Here is a 9020-nt window from a genome sequence, read left to right as displayed (position 1 = left end):
ATAGGTAAAGAAACAAGTTTGATTGATTATTGTGTATCAAGGAAATCCGAACTACCTATTTGAGAGACTATTTCGTAGGTTCGTATTTATTATTTTTATATATTTATATCTGTCGAGTCAAAGTCCGAATCTGGGCCCGAGCCGTCCTCGTGGCGGGGGCTTGGGACAGGTAAGGATTCCTCACTGAAGCTATCCATTTTTTTTACACTGAAGTTATTTTTATTGACACACACAAAATTGTTACAGAGTTGGCACAAACTCACAATGATCACACACTCGCGACGCAAGTGACAATGGTCTTAGGTTCGATAACGAATCCGCGGACAACGGGGTGGTAATCGTACGCACTCGCAAAAATCTAAGTCGGATTCTTTGTTAATATTCACTGACCGTAAGGCGATAATCTTTTTGTCGATGAGATCGCAAGAGAGAATGACTTTCCGCCCCGGTGATACCTCAGAGGAAAACTATGATGGGATGTGTCTAAGAACACGAGATCATCGGATTCGTCGGGGATATCCTACGTTCGGAAAGTAAGGGAAATTGACGTTGCTGCTAATTGGCCAATCTCCATATCGGTAGTTAGAAAAGGATGCTAGCCGCCCTCGAGAGAAGGTTGCTAGTGGGAGACGTCGTTCGTGGAAAAATAGGTCTCTCCTGTCTTCCTGTAACTAGGACAAAGACTGTTTATCTGTCGAAGGATTTTAGGTAACTAGATATTAGTGTTTATAACGGTCCTCGGGCTAGTCGATCACGTACTGCGGAGACGCGTCGGCATCTGGTAAACATCCTGCCCGGAGAATAGGATTTGCGTGTGGCGAGCTACGGGACAGAAACCGTTGGAATGTTTACTGCCACGTGCCGCTACAAATCTTTCTTTTAAGGAGAGCAATAGGGTTACTCAATGCCTTTGTTAGACGGAGGGTTCGTCCCGTTGACCGCGGCTACGTTCGGCGACTAATTGTCGCCTTGAGCCCAAGCTCATTGTCACAAGTCTCAAACAAATACAATTGGGTAGAATGACGGCAAATCGTTTAATTACAACTGTAGATTTTTATTACAATGTTTTTATGGATTTTCCCGAGGTTTCAGAGGGAAGGCACCGGTGTCCTCTTATCTCCGACATATCTTTAAGTTTTCCTAAATAAGTAATTCTTTCCTAAATAGTTCTCTATTGTAAAACAAAATAAGTGAATTTTAGTTTAAAACGATTAAAATAAATATAATGGACAGAATGGTGTGCATATCACGAGGATATGATGATTTCCTGATTGCATGGTTCAAAATCAACTCTTTGCACATAGGCTTCTTTGAAACAATACTTGTTTTAACATTTTGCTTTAGCAATACTACTTTTTAAATAATACTTCTCAAGACAGTAATTCACAAAACAATACTTTGCGAAACTCATCGCACTTGATCTTGTACGTTGACGCGTATGCAAACATCATTCTCTTCTCTTCAATCAGATGTCCTTTTCTGAAAACCTATGTTTCCCAAGTCGATGGAGTGAGAAAAGATGGATTTGGTGAAAGTAGGGGGGGGAGGAGAAGGAGAGAGAGAGAGAGAGAAGTACACGCAATCCAGATTCTCAGAGATTACCTGAAAGATTGGTGTCACGATTTACGATGTTGTAACTCATATCAGCAATTAATTAATTTAAAAATCCGCTATACCGTAAGCAGTTTCTTATTAATATATAAATTAATAATAAAGTTAATATGTTCTTCATTATTATTCGACGATGACCAGCTTTTAACGTTTTTGACAGAGAATCTTCTGACTTTTTCAGCCGCATTTCACAATCGCTCGTCAATTCTATTCGGAATTTTCACGTAGATTTCGGAAGGACTAAGATGCTTTCGAGGTTTATAAAGAAAATTTAGGGTAGGTGGATATAGAAAGACAAAATCATGTGTTTCCGGAGCAGTAGCCATTGGTTACCCTACTTTCAAGCAATACTGAACCTGTCTTACTGGTGCATTCATGCACAGGACGTTTCGTTTGAATTGGACATCTAAATTACCTACTAACAATAAGTAGATTTGGGATTGTCTGGAACGTCATTTCACAATCATCAGTACATTTTGTGTATATCAATATTTGTTTCAGACGATATTAAGACGAGTTTCAAGGCTCATAATCTTCTAGTAGTCATTCTTTTATCTTCAATAACAAGGGAAATAATTTACATATTCGATCTAGAATTTAAATGAGACACGCGTCGATGGTCACTGATGACTATAAATTCTCGAGCAATAACCCGATCGCGCAAATAAGAACAAAATTAAGAAGAAAAGAAGTAAAAAGCGAAGTTGTTAACCAATGGGACATGGTTTAACCACCGGGCGTATCCGATTAATCTTTCTGAATCAAATTGTGATCCTTGCGAATAACGAACTTTTATTTTAAAGCAATATGGTCTTATTTTTTACCTATTTAAGTCTATTTATCATCATGGAATACAACGTATTTGAAAACAACGCATTTATACTCGCTTCCATCAAGTCATCTAAGCTTTTCAGCGTATAAAGGTAAATAGTTCATCGTATTAACTAAGAAGATCGTAATTCGATTAATTCTACACTCACACAGATCTTCTGTGCCTTCTCAGGGCAGAGCAAGTCTTCTTATATAGTCCACGAAGAAGCAGAAACTAATAGTATATGCTATTTGTATTCACATACATTTGGATATCTATCCTTTCGGAAACCTTTCATTACTTTGAAAATTCTTTATGTCTGTTATGTGAGTTACTGAGATAAGGCTCATACATACACGTAGGTATGATTGGGGTTTCACAAGAAAGACATATGGAGAAAATTACAAAATAATATAATAATAAAAAAAGAATACTACAATACAGGCCTATTTTTCTTACACGCCAATCGAAGATTATCTTTTGTTTTTTCGTTAGCCACACGGTCACACTCGCACACACACACAGGCAGTCGCCCCCATCATAACTTTTGCATCAGCACCTCAGAGATGCTTTACATTTTTCCTACAGTCATATTCCATTCCTACATACATAAGACAGGTAAGCTTCTAGATCAGAGGAAAGAGGAATGTTGACAAATCTTGAATTTAATTGTATTGAATTATTTAATGCATAATGTAATCTTGAAACTTACCTAAAATTAACCAGTCAACCCTTTACCAATTGATTGTATTCAATGCCCACCCTACTGCGTCAGTTTGCATGCATTAAACTGTAAAACAACGTAAATAAGTAACTGTCCATCGCGTAATAAATGATAGTTAACTGAATTGAACCAGTGTTACTAGCACAAATCCCAAGGCATATTTCAATCCATTGCGGCTGTCAGAGCAAAGTAGTTTATAAACCTCGTGTGGCAGTCAACATGTTTGGGATTACTTTTCTCCTTACTATTCTACGGATACTTATGCAAATTCATATTTTCCCAATTTTTCCTTAGATAAAATGTTGTTTTATCTATTAGATATTATATTAAATTATGTATTAATATTACTATTCTAATATATTATTGTAGTATCGTGGAAATTAAGATATAAATTTTTTCCCGATACTTACAATTTATTAATATTGAATTGAATATACAGGTGTTAATTGGACAGAAAACGATGTTTGTTTAACTGAAACTAAATGCGATACTCGTATCTATCTCAAATAACAGTTATTTGGCAACTCTCGTCACAACGAATTTAACTCTCTCTCTCCCCCCCCCTCTCCCTCTCTCTTTCTCTCTCACTAGCAACTCTAACAGCTCTACAACACTGACAACTCGATCAATTCTCTCAACTCTATTCTCCAACGTCTCGATCAACTCTTTCAACTCTACTCTTCGATGTCTCGATCAACTCTGACTCTCGCAACACACACACTTTTCGACTCGCATACTCTGACCTCTCGGTCATCCCCCCTTGAAACACGAAACCGACCTTCTACTCTAACGTTGTCTATTGTTTTTCTCACATCACTGTAAGAACTAGGTGACTTTAGTCACATAGGCGCCCTTAAATGTAAACGAACCACATAAAGACGACATACACGGTTTTTTCTAATTTCAACCGACCTCTAATTCAAATTATTTTACGATATTACATTATTATATATAAATATCGTTATTTTATTTAGTTTTGGTCTTAAAGCCCGGAAATGGACTTAGCTTTACAATATTTTCTGAAATTCGCACATTCTTCTCTTGAAACATATGTACCTGTGAAATCTATAATAAATAAATAAAATAATAAATGATAAATAAATTTATAATACGATATCACACGCTTACATTTAAGATAATTAGATTATTCCTTATAATCTTACGCTTTGTTTCTATTGATCTTAGCCATTTACTACTGCCTTATTTCTTCTGCCTTCCATTATTTTCTCCTCACTCAATACGCAAGGCACTATCCCTCATCAATTCTCTAATAAATATTTAATTTACCTATTTCTATTTTACAAAGGACGAATTTTCTCTTTTAACCTTTAATCAGTATCGGTTCCTCTCTTCAGTTTCCATATCCTATTCTCACGATTAATCCTTGGTTGTCTCCATTATTCTTCCCCTCTAGATGTTTTGCGCTTTACATCTTTATATGTGTACATCTCGTATTGTATTTCACGCTCATGATTTCATTATATACTTGTCGGAGATGAAAGAACACCGGAGCCTTTGGAATTTTGGATAATCCCGCAACATTGTAACCTAGAGTCTACTATAGCTGTAATTGAACAATTGTAGTTATTCAACCCGATTGTAATTATTCGAGAATTGTGATAATGAGCTTGGGCTCGAGGCGACAGTCAGTCGCCGAACGTAGCCGCGGTCACGGGATGAACGCTTTGCCTAACAAAGGTATGAAGTAATTCTATAGCTCTCCTTAAAAGAAATATTCGTGGCGACACGCGACAGTAAACATTCCAACGGTTTCTGTCCCGTGGCTCGCCACGTGCAGACCCTATTCTTCGAGTAAGATGATTGCCAGATGTCGATGCGTCTCCGCAGTACATGTTCGGCTAGCCCGAGGGCCCGTTATAAATCTTAAGGTTTAGTTAACTAAAGTCCTTCAAACAGACAAACGGTCTTTGTCCCAACTACAGGAAGATAGGGGAGACATATTTTTCAACGAGCGGCGTCTCCCACTAGCAACTTTCCCTCGAGGGCGGCTAGCATCCCTTTCTAACCACCGATATGGAGATTAACCAATTAGCAGCAATACTTTCTGAACGAAGGCTTTTCTCGACGAATCCGATGATCTCGTATCCTTAGACACACCCCGTTATAGTTTTCCTGTGTGGCATCATCGGGACGGGAAAGGCATTCTCGCTCGCGATCTCATCGATCGAAGAGTAACGCCTTCGCGATCAGTGATTATTCTCAGACTTGGACTTTGTGAGTACGTTCTGTTGTCGTCCCGTTGACCGCGGATTCGTTATTGAGCCCGAGAGCATCGTCACTAGCGTCGCGAGTGCCGAACCGCCGTGATCAATTGTTAAGACTGTAATAATTCTATCATTGTAATAAACTACGCCTGTGTGTACCGTATCAATGGCTAATCCTCGAGAAGATTCATTTGACGCCCACAACCCCATTTCCAATGCCGATCCGACATACTTTTACACGTTATGTGCATTATCTGCATTTTTACATCTCTATATTTCCCATAAATGCATAGAAACTCGCATAAATGCATAGAAATTTGGTGTAGCTTCTAAAAAAGTAATTAATGAAAAAAAAACAGTAGCAAATTAGATTTTTCTCGTTATATCCATTTAGTCGAATCCCTATAATCAGAAAGTGGTATTTTTTCCCCATCGAGCAATGATTTTTGCTTATTAAACGGTTAAATGTGGGAGAAGAAAGCGTTCATTCACCGATGAGGAGAAGGAATGGATAGTAGCAGTATCTAAGATGGGTGGGGCGGTTGGAAAACCAATGGTGCGAGCCTGCAAAAAGCTCTCAACGGGGAAGGGGACTGGATGATTCTATAAGGAAGGAAAACCGAGAAGGAGAAAAGTTAAACAGAGGGGAATGGCGATAAAGCTGGAGTAAAGGAAAATATATGTTATTGGACAAGGGTGATAGTCGAAAAATTACGCTGATTAGTTTTTCGTCTTAATATTTTATAAGCTGACACATCAAATTATCCGAACTTGGCTAGGATAGTGAGTGAAGAGCCGCGGCTGAAACATTACATGAGGAAATTATTTAATTCCATGTAAAACGTTACTCGTTAGTCTTTATTCTTTCTTTAAACAAATTTGTTTGTTCAATTAAATCATCAAAAATTACCTTCTTGACAATGGGCAGTAGCGACGCTGTCCGAAAGGACACTCACTCGGACAGCAATGTTCGAGACGTCCGAGTTGTGTTTTAGATCATACGAACAGGTAAATTATTATAGATACAGGTATTTGAATAAGTAGGCACTTCCCAGAGTATAATAAAATAAAGATGAGAGCTAGTCATTGGCTACGGGAAGATTTAGTAGAGTAGGGAGTAAATGCAAATGGAGGCTCGAACGTCATTTATACGATAATGAAAGTCAACTAATAAACGGAATACTATAGTTAAAGAATAGAAATAACCGTAAAATAGCCGAGATATTGGATTTGAAGGCACGGAACCGAAGTGGTACGTGAACGTAACGAATGCAAAAAATCATAAAGAACATATAGATTATTATTAATATGCAACATAAAATAAAACACACAAAATCGAAAGTATATAAAGAGAAATCCTGTATGAAGAAGATAATTATATTAAACGATAAAAGGGTGAACGACCACTTTGATAAGATAAATAGCTAATAGAACAAGAATAATGAACTTACGACGACCTGGGCAATGAAATAGACTATGAAAATGGAAGAACGATTTGTGTAGAACATGGCTACGATTCTGGACAAACTCAAAACAATTAATAACACGGATAACTCGAATAAAGGTATAAAACCTGTAATTTCGACCAATCGCGGGGAGACGTAATCGCGAGGAGAGACGTCAACGGGAGTCGTAAATTTCCGTTATGATTTCCGTTGAGATAATAGGGGTGATTAAGTTCGTATAACACTGTAATTCACAGAATTATAAGTTATATATTTCCAACACTTAGATTACACTGTTGAGTAGAGATAAATAGATAACAACTTATCGCACGAAGATACGATGTGTACGTTAGAGCAAGGCTCTTATAATTGGATTTACTGTATTAGTGAACGTAGCACTATAATATATTTGGCAGAGGAGATGTATGTTCGACAATACCGAGAACCGACTCTCGCGTGATGCTTAGACTGCCACGATAGGCGTTAGCGTTAGAATTAGTAGTTGACTTTTCCAACGATGTAGAAAAAGTGAAGTTGAGCGACGATGCTGTGTCGGAGGAAAGCTAGTGATGGGTGTGTCTAGCGCACGGGACCATCCGATTTGTTCATGACATTTTTGGTCAGGAAAGTGAGGGCTGTATATATTGCTTCTGATTGGATAAATGTAGATTGGTGGACTAGGAAGGGTCTTAACCGCCCTCGATAGGAAGTTGCTAGTGGGAAGCATCGTACGTGAGAAAAACTAACTTTCCCGTGTCAAGCCGTAGTAAACAATAGTCTTTAGAAGTGATTGAGAAAAAGACATTTGTTGGGTCTGAAGGACCTTAGCAAGCAAATTACTCGGATTTATGACGGGTGCTTAAGGCTATTGAGGGTACGCCGTAAGGAAGAGCGGACATCTGGTGTCCGTCTGGCCCGCGGTGTGTGATCTGGGCCAGGTAGAGAGTGGCCCGGCGTAACAAAACCTACGGTCCAGTGGTTTTTGGAGCTCCCACATCCCGCCGATGTTCCGAGTGACTTATCAGGCTCGACCCGACGGTCATAAAACGACTGGAAAAACAACGAGAGAGGGGTCGGTCACAGGGCCACCTTTCGTTCGATGAATACGACCGGGGATCGTTGAAATGGCGACAGTGACGCGGGTGCAGGGAATACTCGTGATAAAGTAATTAATCCCGGTGAAAATGCGTCGGGTAACAAACCGAAGAAAGTGATAGGGCGTCAAGTGGGAAATACGCTGAAGGAAATATCAATATTCCCAGTAAACAAGGAGGTGGATCCGTTTAAACCGGGTGGAAGACAGGCACGGAGCTCAATTGGAAAGGAGAAAAGAGGGCAGGAGAGTGAAATGCAAGTGGATTCACAGGCCAAGTTGACCGAGTAGCCCCTGATGACTCCTGAGACTATGAAAAATAAAAGATATGAAACAATAAAGACATGAATGTCATACTACCAAAAAAAGAAGAGATAATAACGGAAAATGAGAAGAGTACATGAACTATCCTCCTCGTCAGGAGAAGAAAATAACGAATCAATGAGCCCAATGAACATCAAGAGCTAGAAACAAATTCTTGATGCCGTCATGCGGAGTACGTTGAAAATTGTGAATAAATTGAAAACTTCAGTAAAAAAAAGATCCTACAATAGAGAAAATAAATGCTGTTAGTGCAAAGCAGGTAAAGAGTATTAAACGCTGGATGGAAAGGTATTCCAAGGAACGAACAGGGACGCAGCAGAAAACAACAATGACCACGCAGATCTCCCCATGGAAGGAACAGATGAATATAAGAAAATATAACAGGGACACATATAGACTCTGAACTAATTAGAAATATACCTTCAAAGAGGAAGATGATATCATCTTTGGAAGGGAAAAGAGTCATGCAGAGGAAAAAGCCTCGGCAGGGTGACACACATACTCGCTAAAGAGGAGCCTTACCGCACTAAACGGACAGGACGTGCAGCATATGCGTAAAGAATATAAGTAGAAGGTAGAGGATCAGTGGAGGCCGGAATGGGCATTATACAATCCTGATAATTGAAAAAAAAATTGATAACAGATTCAACATGTTTTTTATAGGAAAAGACGCAAAATAAACTATTATACGATGCAGATTCTTACCGGTAATGGCATTTTCAACCTTTACCGGTATAGAATTTGCAAAAAGCCGTCCAGGAGGTATTGGGATTGTGGGGATGACTAG

The sequence above is a fragment of the Bombus vosnesenskii genome, unplaced genomic scaffold (assembly GCF_011952255.1).
Source record: "Bombus vosnesenskii isolate JDL3184/JDL3185 unplaced genomic scaffold, Bvos_JDL3184-5_v1.1 scf7180000013571, whole genome shotgun sequence".
NCBI classification, from domain to species: domain Eukaryota; kingdom Metazoa; phylum Arthropoda; class Insecta; order Hymenoptera; family Apidae; genus Bombus; species Bombus vosnesenskii.
The sequence above is the reverse complement of the archived record's forward strand: the minus strand, read 5'-3'. Positions refer to the sequence as shown.